The 14,656-nt window shown below is 37.0% G+C and overlaps 1 protein-coding gene across 4 annotated transcripts in view; it reads right to left on the bottom strand.

The window, feature by feature from the left end:
- Nucleotides 1-14,656, bottom strand: part of NT5C2 (5'-nucleotidase, cytosolic II) — a 138,594-nt gene that overhangs the window by 60,634 nt on the left and 63,304 nt on the right. Inside the window, exon 2 of one of the 4 annotated variants that reach the window (XM_073904251.1) lies at nucleotides 3,476-3,651. The exons of the other annotated variants lie outside the window; for them this stretch is intronic. The gene's annotated coding sequence lies outside the window, so the exon portion shown is untranslated. The remainder of the gene's footprint in view (nucleotides 1-3,475; nucleotides 3,652-14,656) is intronic. 4 annotated transcript variants of the gene reach the window in all.

Genomic DNA, 14,656 nt, shown 5'->3' with positions numbered 1-14,656 from the left:
AGACATTATGATGTATGAAAAACCCTAGACTCAGTTCAGAGTTAATGAAATACAGAGTTGAGGAAGAATCTAAATAAATAAATAAATAAATAAATAAGAAATAAAATGTATTGAGAAGGGACTATAAAGATGATCTCCAAACCACTAATCACCTAAGAGAGAGGAGTGAGGGTGAAAAGGTAAATGAAGAGGAACTGAAAAGACATTTCAGTCCGTATTTCTGTACTCCTGAATATTATACAGTAAGAATTTACTTGGACGTCACCTAAAGATTTTTAAACATTGTTAAAAAATAATTAAGAGATTAAAATTTGGGATTATCGTATTGAACTGAAATGGTTTAACTTCTGAATGGATGCATTAACAATTAAAATTCTCTTTTAAAAAGCCTTGAAAGGAGGGGGTTGGAAGTAGAGCCAGGATGTACTTCAGGTCTTGACTCTTAAACCAAAGTTCTTTAAGATTTAAATGTTTCCTATATAACTGGAAACTATAAAAAGTAACACAGCATATTTGATAAAAGATTCCAAAATGAAACTCTGAAACAAAAAAATTATAAAAACCTAAATTTAAAACGTGATAGATTCGGGTCAGACCCAACTAAAAAGAGAATTAGTGAACTAAAAGGTAGGTCTGAAGTACCTTCCAGAATGTAACATGGAGAGAAAAAAGGACGGAAAATACAAGAGAAAGAATGAGAGAAGAGAGGACATAGTGCTAAAGTCTAACATATGTTTATTAGAATTCAGAAGGAGAGGATAAAGACAATAGAGTAGGGACAATATATGAAAAGACAATGACTGAGAATTTAGAAAACCAATTAAAGACAAGCATAGTATCAAGAACTCAAATGAAGGGTGCCTGGGTGGCTCAGTCGGTTAAGCGACTGCCTTCAGCTCAGCTCATGATCCTGGAGTCCCAGGATTGAGTGCTGCATCGGGCTCCCCACTCAGCGGGGAGTCTGCTTCTCCCTCCAACCCTCCCCCCTCTCATGTGCTCTATCTCTCATTCTCGCTCTCTCAAAAAAATAAAAATCTTAAGTCCACAATAGCCAAACTGTGGAAAGAGCCAAGATGCCCATCGACAGATGAATGGATAAAGAAGATGTGGTATATATACACAATGGAATATTATGCAGCCATCAAAAGGAATGAGATCTTGCCATTTGCAACGACGTGGATGGAACTGGAGGGTGTTATGCTGAGTGAAATAAGTCAATCAGAGAAAGACATGTATCACATGACCTCACTGATATGAGGAATTCTTAATCTCAGGAAACAAACTGAGTGTTACTGGAGTGGCTGGGGGTGGGAGGGTGGGGTGGCTGGGTGATAGACATTGGGGAGGGTATGTGCTATGGTGAGCGCTGTGAATTGTGCAAGACTGTTGAATCACAGATCTGTACTTCTGAAACAAATAACACAACATATTTTAAGAAAAAAAGAAAAAGAAGATAACAGGAGAGGAAGAAAGGGGAGTATGTCAGAGGGGGAGACGAACCATGAGAATGATGGACTCTGAAAAACAAACTGAGGGTTCTAGAGGGGAGGGGGGAGGGGGATGGGTTATCCTGGTGATGGGTATTGAGGAGGGCACGTTCTGCATGGAGCACTGGGTGTTATGAACAAACAATGAATCATGGAACACTGCACCAAAAACTAATGATGTAATATATGGTGATTAACATAACAATAAAAAAGACCAAAAAAAATAAATAAAAATAAATAAAAATCTTAAAAAAAAAAAGAACTCAAATGAATCCCAAGCAAGATAAATAAAACAAATCCAAAGTTTATTAGTCTCCAACTTGAGAAGGAATATGTATGAGAGTGACACTTTTGATATGCCTTTTGCATAATTTTTTTAAGATTTTATTTATTTATTTGACAGAGAGAGACATTGTGAGAGACGGAACACAAGAAGGGGGAGTGGGAGAGGGAGAAGCAGGCTCCCCGCTGAGCAGGGAGCCCGATGTGGGGCTCGATCCCAGGACTCTGGGACCATGACCTGAGCAAAGGCAGACGCTTAACAACTGAGCCACCCAGGTGCCCCACCTTTTGCATAATTTTAACTTTAATAACAGATATAATGTGATGAAACAGGATGTATTATTAGGTAATAATATATATTAAATGATAATACAATTAAATCAGTAAGAATGGAAAGAAAAAAACAAAACCAACAGGGGTGCCTGGGTGGCTCAGTTGTTAAGCGTCTGCCTTAGGCTTGGGTCATGATCCCAGGGTCCTGGGATTGAGCCCTGCTTTGGGCTCCCTGCTCAGCGGGAAGCCTGCTCCTCCCTCTCCCACTCCCCCTGCTTGTGTTCCCTCTCTCGCAATATCTTTCTCTGTCAAATAAATAAATAAAATCTTAAAAAAAAAAAAACACAATTGAAAAGCAAACTAACAAATGAACCTAATTATACTGCATCCAACTACCCTAACCACACTGTATAGAAAAACAGCAAGAAATAACTAATCCAAATAACTTAAAACAAAAAACAAAAAACAGCATTTGATTATATACCATTAGTCACTGGTAGGGTAAGTAAGAAAGGAGAAGTACTGCAAACAAATCCTGACCTATTTAAAAGTTTGTTATGGTATGAACAAAGCAATTATGAAACTACTGTACATGTATTATTAGATTGAGCAAATGAGTAAATATGTTGATGTTGTAAAGAGCCAGGGTTCTTGCTACAGAACAACAGATAATTTCATGCAATGAAAGTAAACAAGAAAGAACCTTCTTGGGAGAAATTGGAATTAGAAGCAATTAGAAGAACTCATGATTTCAAAAATATGTGTAAGAATGTGTACTCAGTGAAAATAACTAAGAAATAAAGGTAAAGACATCTCTGTGGGGATGAATAGTTGGCTCAGTCAGTTAAGTGTCTGCCTTCAGCTCAGGTCATGATCCCAGTGTCCTGGGGTCGAGCCCCACATTGGGCTCCTTGTCCAGCGGGGAGCCTGCTTCTCCCTCTGCCTGCCGCTCCCCCTGCTTGTGCTCTCACTCTCTCTCTCCACTCTCTCTCTCTCTCTCTGGAAATAAATAAATAAAATCTTAAAAAAAAAAAAAGACATCTCTATGATACTCCACCCAAAATAAGCAGAACATACTTTCTTGTCAAGTACATACAGAAGATTACACAAGATAGGCTATATGTTAGCCCATAAACCAAACCTCAATAAATTTAAGAGGACTGAATCATACAAAATATGTTCTCCAAATATAATGGAATTGGCACAAATCAGCAGCAAAAAGCATCTGGGACATTCACAAATAGGTGAAAATTCAACAACACATTTCTAAATAACCAATGGGTCAAAAAGAAATCACAAGAGGAAATAGAAAATTCTTAGAGATCACTCAAAACAAAAACAAAACATATCAAAATTTAGGGGATGCAGCAAAAGCTTACTGATAGGTAAATTTATAGCATTAAAATGCATTTATTAAAAAAGAAGAGGGGCACCTGGGTGGCTCAGTCAGTTAAGCAGCCAGCTCTTGATCTCAGTTGAGGTCATGATCACAGGGTCCTGGGATTGAGCCCCACATCAGGCTCTGTGCTCAAAGGGGAGTCTGCTTGAGGATTCTCTCTCTCCCTCTGCCTGCTCACACATGCTCTCTCTCTAAAATAAGTAAATAAATCTAAAAAAAAAAAAAAAACAAGGAAGAAGAAGAAACATCTCAAAGCAATGACCCAACCTTAAACCTTAAGAAATTAGAAGAGAGCACATTAAACTCAAAACAAGCAGAAGAAAGGAAACAATAAAGATCAAAGATAAACAAAGAAAATAGAAAAACTGGTGGAAAAAATCAGTGAAACAAAGGTTGGTTTCAACAATATAACAACATTTAGCTATTACAATGAAGAAAAAAAAAAGACTCAAATTACTAAAACCAGAAATGAAAGCAGAGAATTACTACTGACCTTAAAGAAATAAAAACAAATATAAGGGAATACTATAAACAATTGTATGCCCACATAATAGTTAACAGAAATAAAATGGACAATTACCTAGAAACACACAAACTACCAACACTGACTCAAAAAGAAACAGAAAATCTGAATAGATCAATAATAAGTAAAGAGATTAAGTCAGTAATAAAAAAAAAATCTTCCAACAAATATGAAAACTGAGGGGCGCCTGGGTGGCTCAGTCATTGGGTATCTGCCTTCGGCTCAGGTCATGATCCCAGGGTCCTGGGATCGAGCCCTGCATCAGGCTCCCTGCTCCGCGGGAGGCAGGCTTCTCCCTCTCCTACTCCCTCCCCCTGCTTGTGTTCCCTCTCTCGCTGTGTCTCTCTGTCAAATAAATAAATAAAATCTTTAAAAAAAAATGAAAACTGATAGCTTCACTGGTGAACTCTATCAAATGTTTAAAGAATTAACAACAATCCTTATAAACCTCTTCCCAAAAATGGAAGAAGAGGGAGCACTTCCCAGATCATTCTATGAAGCCAGTATTACATCTTTTTTTTTTTTTTTGAAGTAGACTCTATGCCTAGCATGGAGCCCAACATGGGGCTCAAACTCATGACCCTGAGATCAAGACCTGAGCTGAGACCAAGAGTCAGATACTCAACCAACTGAGCCACCCAGGCGCTCCAAGCCAGTATTATATCTTGATACCAAAGCCAGATAGGACATTACAAGAAAAGAAAAATACAGGGGCACCTGGGTGGCTCAAGTTGGTTAAGCGACTGCCTTCGGCTCAGGTCATGATCCTGGAGTCCCGGGATCAAGTCCCACATCGGGCTCCCTGCTCATCAGGGAGTCTGCTTCTCCCTCTGACCATTTTCCCTCTCGTGCTCTCTATCTCTCATTCTCTCTCTCAAATAAATAAATAAAATCTTTAAAAAAAATTGGTTAAGAAAAGAAAAATACAGAACAATATCCCTTATGTAGATACAAAAAATCCTCAACAAAATACTAGCAAACCAAATCCAACAAAGTACAAAACTACATGATCATTTCAACAGACACAAAAAGGCATGTGACAAAATCCAACACCCTTTCATGATAAAGACATTCAACAAACTAGGAACAGAAAGAAATCTCAAACAATAAAAAGGAACTTCCACAACCTAATGAAGGACAGCTATGAAAAACCTGCAGCTAACATCATACTTAATGATAAAAGATTGTAAGATTTCTTCCTAAGGTGAGGCAAAAGAAAAGGAGGTCTGTGACTGAGCAATTGCACTACTGGTTATTTACCCCAAAGATACAAATGTAGTGATCTGAAGGGGCACCTGCACCCCAATGTTTATAGCAGCAATGTCCACAATAGCCAAACTATGGAAAGAGCCTAGATGTCCACAGATGAATGGATAAAGATGTGGTATATATATATGCAGTCATCAAAAAAATGAAATCTTGCTATTTGTAATGACGTGGATGGAACTGGAGGGTATTATGCTAAGGGAAATACGTTGGAGAAAGACAATTATCATATTATCTCACTCATATGTGGAATTTAAGAAACAAACAGAGGATCACTGGGGAAGAAAGGAAAAAATGAAACAAGATGAAACCAGAGGGGCGCCTGGGTGGCTCAGTTCTTGAGCGGCTGCCTTCGGTTCAGGTCATGATCCCAGGGTCCTGGGATCAAGCCCCACATCGGGCTCCAAACTCAGCAGGGAGTCTGCTTCTCCCTCTGCCCCTCCCCCTGCTTGTGTTCCCTCTCTCACTATGTCTCTCTCTGTCAAATAAATAAATTTAAAAAAAAAAAAGATGAAACCAGAGAGGGAGACAAACCATGAGAGACTCTTAATCTTAGGAAACAAACTGAGGGTTGCTGGAGGGGACGGGGGTGGGGGGATGGGTAACTGGGTGATGGACACGGGGGAGGGTATGTGTTGTAATGAGCACTCGGTATTACTTAAGACTGATGAATCACAGATCTGTACCCCCGAAACAAATAATACATTGTATGTTAGATAATTGAACTTAAATTTTTAAAAAAATAAAATATGCAAAATCCTAAAAAAAAAAAAAAAAGAAAGAAAAGGATCTCTACTCTCACCAGTTCTATTCAGTACTGTACTGGACATTCTAGCCAGAATTAGGCAAGAAAAAAGGCCTCCAAACTGGTAAAGAAGTAAAACTATTCTTATTTGCAGATGACATGATCTTATATATAGAATCACTAAAGAATCCATAAAACTATTTGAGGCAATAAACCAAGTTGAAGAATACAAAATCCGTATATAAAAACCAGTCATATTTCCATAAACTAGCAAAGAATAATCCAAAAACAAAATTAAGAAAACAATTCCATTTACTATAGCACCTGAAATCATAAAATACTTAGGAATAAATGTAACAAAAGAAATATAAGACTTATGCACTGAAAACTACAAAATACTGTTGGAAGTGACTAAAGAAGATCTAAATAAATGGAAAGATATCCCATATTCAATAATCACAAGACTTAATATTGTTGAGATGGCAATACTCCTCAAATTAATATAGATTCAATATAATCCCTATCAAAATCCCAGTTGGCTTTTTTATAGAAATTAACAAGAGAATCCTAAAATTCTTATGTACATAGGTGGACCACAGAATAGCCAAAACAATCTTGAAAAGGAAGAACAAACCCGAAGGACTCACATCATCATTTCAAAACTCAACACAAAGCCATAACAATACTGTGTAGTACTGACCTGAGTATAGACAAACAGATCAGTAGGATAAAACTGGGAGTCCAGAAATAAACATACATATCTATGACCAACTGATTTTTGACAAGGGCATCAAGATCATTTAATGTGGAAAGAATAGTCTTTTCAATAAATAGTGCCAGAATAACTGGATATTCACATGCAAAAGAATGATTTTGGATCCCCATCTTGTACCATATAAAAAAATTGGATCAAAATGGATGAAAAAACCTAAATATAAAACATAAAACTATAAAACTTTTCGGGCACCTGGGTGGCTCAGTTGGTTAGGTGGTTGCCTTTGGCTTAGGTCATGACCTCAGGGTCATGGATTGGGCTCCTTGCTCAGCGGGGAGTCTGCTTCTCCCCTGCCTGCCACTCTCCCTGCTTGTGCTTGCTCTCTCCCTCTCTCTCTCTCTGTCAAATAAATAAAATCTTAAAAAAATAATAAATTTAAAAAACTATAAAACTCTCAAAAGAAAACATTAAGTGTAAATCTTTGTGACTTAAGATTAAGCAATGGTTCTTAAATGTAACACTAAAAGCACAAGCAACAAAAGAAAATATAGATAAACTGGACTTCATCAATTTTTTTTTAAAGATTTTATTTATTTATTTAACAGAGAGAGACACAGCGAGAGGGAACCCAAGCAGGGGGAGTGGGAGAGGGAGAAGCAGGCTCCCTGTTGAGCAAGGAGCCCAATGTGGGACTTGATCCCAGGAGTCTGGGATCATGACCTAAGCTGAAGGCAGATGCTTAATGACTGAGCCACCCAGGCGCCCCTGGACTTCATCAATATTAAAAAAAAAAAAAATTGTGCTTCAAATGACACTACCAGGGAAGTGAAAAGACAATCCACAGAATGGGAGAAAATATTTGAAAATCATGTAGCAGACATAGGTTTGGTATCTAGAATATATAAAGAACTTACACAACTCAACAATTAAAAAAAAAAAACCTAAGAAATGGCCAAAAGATCTGAATAGACATTTCTCAAAAGAAGAAAAGCAAATGACAAAAACTTATAAACTGCTCAACATCATTAATCATAAGGAAAATGGAAATCAAAATCACACTGAGATACCACTACTTGCACATGCTAAGACAGATCTTAAAAATAGCAAATAACAAGTGTTACTGTGAGGATGTGGAGAAATTAGAAGCCTCATCAACTGCTGGCAAGAATGTAAAATGATGCACCTACATGGGAAAACAGTTTGACAATTCTTCAAAATAAGTTAAACATAAAGTTACCACATGATCCAGCAAATCCCACTACTAGATATACAGCCTAAAAAACTGAAAACATGTCCACGCAAAACCTGTACACCATGGTCATAGCAGCATTATTCAAAACAACCAAAAGATGGAAATAATCCAAATACTAAGCAACAGATGAATAAACAAAATGTGGTATATCCATATAATGGAATATTACTCAGCCATTAAAGGAATTAAGTATTGAGTCATGCAGCACATGGATGAATCTTGAAGACATTATATTAAGTGAAAAAGCCAGATACAAAAAATACCATATATGATTCCATTTATATGAAATGGACAGAACAGTCAATTCCATACAGACAGAAAGTAGATTAGTGGTTACAAAGGGCTGAAGGAGGAAGGAATGAAGAGTTATTTTTAGTAGGTAAGGGATTCCTTTTTGGATTGATAAAAATGTTCTGGAATTAGTGGTGATGACTGCACAATCTCGTGAATATACCAAAACCAATGAGTTGTATCCTTTCAAGTGTAAATTTTATGGTATGTGAATTTTATCTCAATAAAAAAATTACATTTTTAAAGTTAAGAACATCTATTCATCAAAAGATTAATTATTGAGGGCGCCTGGGTGGCTCAGTTGGTTAAGCGACTGCCTTCGGCTCAGATCATGATCCTGGAGTCCCGGGATCGAGTCCCGCATCGGGCTCCCCGCTCAGCGGGGAGTCTGCTTCTCCCTCTGACCCTCCCCCTCTCATGCTCTCTCTCTCTCTCTCTATCTCTCATTCTCTCTCTCAAATAAATAAATAAAATCTTAAAAAAAAGATTATTGAGAATAAAAGGCCAGACAAAAACTGGAAAAATCACAAATATCTCATGTCTACAAAGTATGTACAAAAACTCATATACAAATGTTCACAGCAGCATTATTCGTAAAAGCCAAAAAAACAGAAACAACCTAAATAGGGTTTCCACTAAGGAAACAAAATGTGATATATCCATACAATGGAATATTATTTAGCAATAAAAAGGAATGAAGTACTGATACATGCCACAAGGATGAACCTTGAAAACGTTATACTAAGTTAAAGAAGCTAGACACAAAGGATCACACACTGTATGATTCCATTTACATGAAATGTCCAGAATAGGCAATTCCATAGAGACAGGATTGCCAGGGGTTGGACAAAGAAGAGAATGGGGAGTAATAGTGAGTACAGAGTTTCTTTCTGGGGTGATGAAAATGTCCTGGAATTAGTGGTGATGGTTATTATACCACTCTATCAATATACTAAAACCCACTGAATTGTAGGGGCGCCTGGGTGGCTCAGTTAGGCATCTGCCTTCGGGTCAGGTCATGATCCCAGGGTCTTGGGATCGAGCCCCATGTCAGGCTCCCTGCTCAGTGGGTAACCTGCTTCTCCTTCTCCTTCTGCTGTTCCCCCAGCTTGTGCTCTCTCACTCACTCTCTGTTAAATAAATAAAATCTTAAAAACAAAAAAAAACCACTGCATTGTACACTACCACTTTATGTTATAGGAATTATAATATAAGCTTTAAAAAGCTGGGTTTTTAAAAAAGAATATATATAAAGACAAGTAAGAAGACAATCGAATTAGCAAATGACTTAAATAAGCAAGTCACAAAAGACGACATCCAAATGGCTAGTTAACATATGAAGAGGTATTAACCTAATTATTCTTCAGAAAAATACACATTAAAATCAAAATGAGATGCATTACATATCCACCAGAGTAACTTATAAATTAAACACACAAACAAAACGTTAATATTACAGCATTGGTGACACTGCTCTCATGCATTATAGGTAGAACTGTAAATCACAACAATCACTTGGGAAAATTATTTTCCTAAAACTAATAAACCAATAATAATAAAACCAATAAACTTATAGCCTAGCAATTCCATTCTTGGTAGAAACCAAGAGCAAAGAGTGCATATATCCACCAAAGACATGTTCAAGAATGTATATAGCAGCATTATTCTTATTTTCCCCAAATTAAAATACAATAAAATTGAACTTTTGGGGTGTATGTGTCTATGAAGTTTAATACATTTACAGATTCATGAAAGAACCACAATCTGAAATCAAAACAGTTCCATCACCCCCAAAAACACACTTCCCCTCCTCTGGCAACTCCTAGAACCCACTGATCACTTCTCCATCACTATATAGTTTTGTCTTTGAGAATGTAATATATCCAACAGTATGCAACCTTTTGAGATTGCCTTCTTTTTTTGTCTTTTTTTTTTTAAGATATTATTTATTTGTCAGAGAGAGAGAACACAAGCAGAGGGAGGGACAGAGGGAGAGGGAGAGGCAGACTCCCCGCTGAGCAAGGAGCCCAATGTGGGACTCGATCCCAGGACCCTGGGATCATGACCTGGGCCGAAGGCAGACGATTAATCGACGGAGCCGACCAGGTGTCCCAAGACTGGCTTCTTAGACTCAGCATTATGTCCTTGAGAGTCATCCAGGTTGCTGTGTCATCAATAGTCTGTTCCTTTCTCCTGAGTTATATTTCTTTTTTTTTTTTAAGATTTTATTTATTTGAGAGAGGGAACACAAGCAGGGGGAGTGGGAGAGGGAGAAGCAGACTTCCCGCCGAGCAGGGAGCCCGATGCGGGCCTCCATCCCAGGACCCTGGGATCACGACATGAGCTGAAGGCAGACGCTTAATGACTGAGCCACCCAGGCGCCCCTTCCTGAGTTATATTTCACTGTAGGTATACTGCATTTTACTCTTGAAGGATAATTGGGTTGTTTCTAGTTTGAAGCAATTATAAATAGAGATACTATAAACATTACTCATGTAGTTTTTTGTGTGAACGTAAGTTTTCATTTCCCTAGGGCAAACATCTAGGAGTAAGATTTTGGGTCACACGCTAAGTGTCTCTGACTTCATAATAAACTACCAAACTTTCTGCAGAATGGCTATACCATTTTGTCCTTCTACCAGCAATGTATGAAGAGTTCTAGTTGCTCCATATCCTTGATAATATCAAGTATTGTTTTATTTTAACCACTGTAATAGGCATATACACTATAGTTTTAAGGCATTTCTCTAATGGCTACTGATGTTACACATGTGTTTTTATGCATCCATATATCCTGTGTAGTGAAGAATCAGTCTTTTGCCCATTTCTTCATTGGGTTGAATTTAAACTTCTTTATACATTCTGGATACAAGTCTTTTATCAGATGGGTGACTTACAAATATTTTCTCAGTCTGTAGCAGCCTTATACTTAATAGCTAAAAACTGAAAAAAGCCCAAAGGTTCATAAACAGAAAATGGATGAATAAATTGTGGTATGCTCATACTACAGAATGCCACATAATAAAAAAGAATTACCAATACACACAAAAATATGGATGAATCTCTCTCTCAGACATTACTTTGAATAAAAGAAGCTCTACACAAAGAGCCTTTGAAGGTGAAATATGCTATCTAAATATGAGTAACATTTCCTCAAATTGTGTTTCTTATTACAGGATTTCATTAAATCAAAGATCTGCTATCTCTTCTCTCTCTCCCTTGTCACCACCATCCCTTTTCTATTTTACTTTAAGGCAGGTTTTTGGAAGAAGCATATAGGGAATGGTGGCAGAGAAACAAACTGAGAATGTTTTAGGAGCCAGTATCTTCTTCTGAACAATAAAGTTTAGAGAATTTGTATTCCATAAATTTGTATCACCACGCATTATGAAAAGCACTTATATCTAGAAGACACAAAGAATACCTATGATGTAAAAAAAAAAAAAGGCATGTGACTGAATTTTTTAACTTTTTATATTGAAATAATTACAGATTCATATCAGTAGTAAGAAATAATACAGAAAGATTCCACCTTACTGTTCACCTAGTTTCCCCCAATGAAAAATCCTGCATAAATATAGTACATAATCACAACCAGGGAATCGATACTGACACAATTCACCAACTTTATTCAAATTTCCCAGTTTTACATGCACTCATCTATGTAGAGCCTTTGTGTAATCATCACTAGAGTCAAGACACAAAACAGTTCCAATCACAAGGATTCCTTGTGCCATTGTTTTATAGCTATGCCCACCACCCTCCACCCACCCCAATCCCTAAACCCTTGCCACCATTACTCTGCTCTCAATCTCTAGAATTTTCTCATTTCAAGAATGTTATAGAGATGGAATCATATACTAGGTAACCTTTTGAGATTGGCTTTATTAACTAAGCATAATTTTCTTGATATAGCAAAGTTGTATCGATAGTTCAATCCTTTTTATTGTTGAATAGTATTCTATAGATCTAACGTTTTAGGCAAAATAAATAGGCTAAAAAAAAAAAAAACCCTACCAGCCCCTGAATCTTCAGTTGTCATTCCTTAGGAATGTGAAATACTAATCAAAACATTAGAATGATATAATAGCAAAAAAAGTTTTAAGAGTTCTGATAACTCTACCTCACTCTTCTTATTCTAACAAGATATATGCCATCTGTAGATTATTTAAGGAACACAGCTCCTTGACATACCCAAGGACCTATATTTTCCATGTGATTTTGAATTTGTAAGATGGCTACTAAAATCTTAACTTACCCATTTTTTGTTTTTTTTTTTAAGATTTTATTTTATTTGAGAGAGAGAGAATGAGAGAGAGAGCATGAGAAGGCGGAGGGCCAGAGGGAGAAGCAGACTCCCTGCTGAACAGGGAGCCCGATGCAGAACTCGATCCCGGGACTCCAGGATCATGACCTGAGCCGAAGGCAGTCGCTTAACCAACTGAGCCACCCAGGCACCCCTTAACTTACCCATTTGAATACGAGAATCCAAACTAAAATGACAGGTTAATTCAGCTTAATCAATGACACAACTAAAAACCTGAATGACATTCATGTGATATCCATAAGTGGTTAAGTGACAAAGAAATTAAAATTTATCAAATTGGCAGCCTCTCTCTGTATAAAACCTAATACCTGTTTTTTATTTGAAGTTAAAAAAAAAACATAACCGGGCACCTGGGTGGCTCAGTTGGTTAAGCGACTGCCTTCGGCTCAGGTCATGATCCTGGAGTCCCGGGATCGAGTCCCACATCGGGTTCCCTGCTCAGCAGGGAGTCTGCTTCTCCCTCTGACCCTCTTCCCTCTCGTGCTCTCTCTCTCTCATTCTCTCTCTCTCTCAAATAAATAAAATCTTTAAAAAAAAAAACATAACCACTTCTAATTCTATCAGTGTGCCAAGCTACAGGTACCACAAAATACTTTTATATATGTACCCAAATTCCTTTTTATTAACTTTAAACATATATAATTTAAAATTTTGATTAGAGAAGAAACTATTATTCAACAAGTTTAAATAACCACTGGTATGGCTTTGGAAGTGTAAATTTCAATTAAAAATTTTGGGTGGGGTAAATATATAAAGAACTTCAAAGACAAATTGATTGCAATGTCTTTTAAAATAAGGCAAGAGACTGCTTAACTAAAAATTCACAAGCCCAATTACTTAACAAATTTCAGTTCAACATGATAAAAACCACTGCTGAATTCATAAGCTGCATTCATAAAGAAAGAACCAATTCACTTACAGAAATTCTTCTACACTATAATCATCAAAATAAAGGAAAAAAACAAATACCTGACTTCAGCATCCTGGGTACAAACATGGACAGCAGATGGAAAATCTAATTGTTCCATTGTTGGATATGGTAGATACAAATTCTGCTCTATTTTGATCACTGTCAGATTCTGGTGTTAAACAAGAAACTATTTAGGAGATAATTGTCTAATTTGCCTCCTTCAAGCCACTGTAACACCCGAGCAGCTCAGCCTACCTTCTGACCATACAGCAAAACTATTCCAATGAAGGGTTTGGCCTGATGATTATCCTCAGCCTAGAAGACTCAACAACCATAATAAGGAAATGGAAAAAGATCAACAGTCATACCTTCTGAAAACCAGTTTCTTAATAATGACTCATGACCATCATTTTTAAAAGACTAATATTAGCAAGAAAAAAAGCTGGAAGTTAGATGTTTATTTACTTAACTAAAAATATTTAGCTTCTTCTAAAAAGGAATTCTAAAGCATCACATACAATGTAGTTTATGACAAATGACCATCATAGTAACCAATGATAAATTACCAACTCCAATAAATGTCTTAATAAAAAGCCCCAGAAACAGAATATTCTACAAATTGACTTAACTATAAAACTAAGATAATTTCCTTTTAAATGGTTTCTATTAAAAATTTTTAACTAACAGGGGCGACTGGGTGGCTCAGTCAGTTAAGCCTCTGTCTTCGGCTCAGGTCATGATCCCAGGGATCATGGGATCGAGCCCCGCATCAGGCTCCCTGCTCACAGGAGGCCTGCTTCTCCCTCTCCCACTCCCTCTGCTTGTGTTCCCTCTCTCGCTGCCTCTCTGTCAAATAAATAAATAAAATCTTTAAAAAAAATTTTTTTTAATTAACAAAAGCAAATACCTGCAAGAATTCAAGAACCCAAATTTTACATTAAAAGGATATTCTGCAATATGCTACAACATGGATGAACCTTGAGAACATTATGCTAAGGTTGTCACAAAAAGACAAATACTGTATGATTCCACTCATATGAAGTACTTAGAGTAGTCAAAATTATAAAGACAGACAGTATAATGGTGGTTGGTTGGCAGGGGCTGGAGGAGGGGAGAACGGAGACTTATTGTTTAATAGATATATATATATATAGTATCAATTGTAAAAAATGAAGTTATGGGGATG

Source organism: Callorhinus ursinus, unplaced genomic scaffold, assembly GCF_003265705.2.
Source record: "Callorhinus ursinus isolate GAN/ISIS: 27379988/994484 unplaced genomic scaffold, GSC_fseal_2.0 scaffold20, whole genome shotgun sequence".
NCBI classification, from domain to species: Eukaryota; Metazoa; Chordata; class Mammalia; order Carnivora; family Otariidae; genus Callorhinus; species Callorhinus ursinus.
The sequence above is the reverse complement of the archived record's forward strand: the minus strand, read 5'-3'. Positions and strand labels throughout refer to the sequence as shown.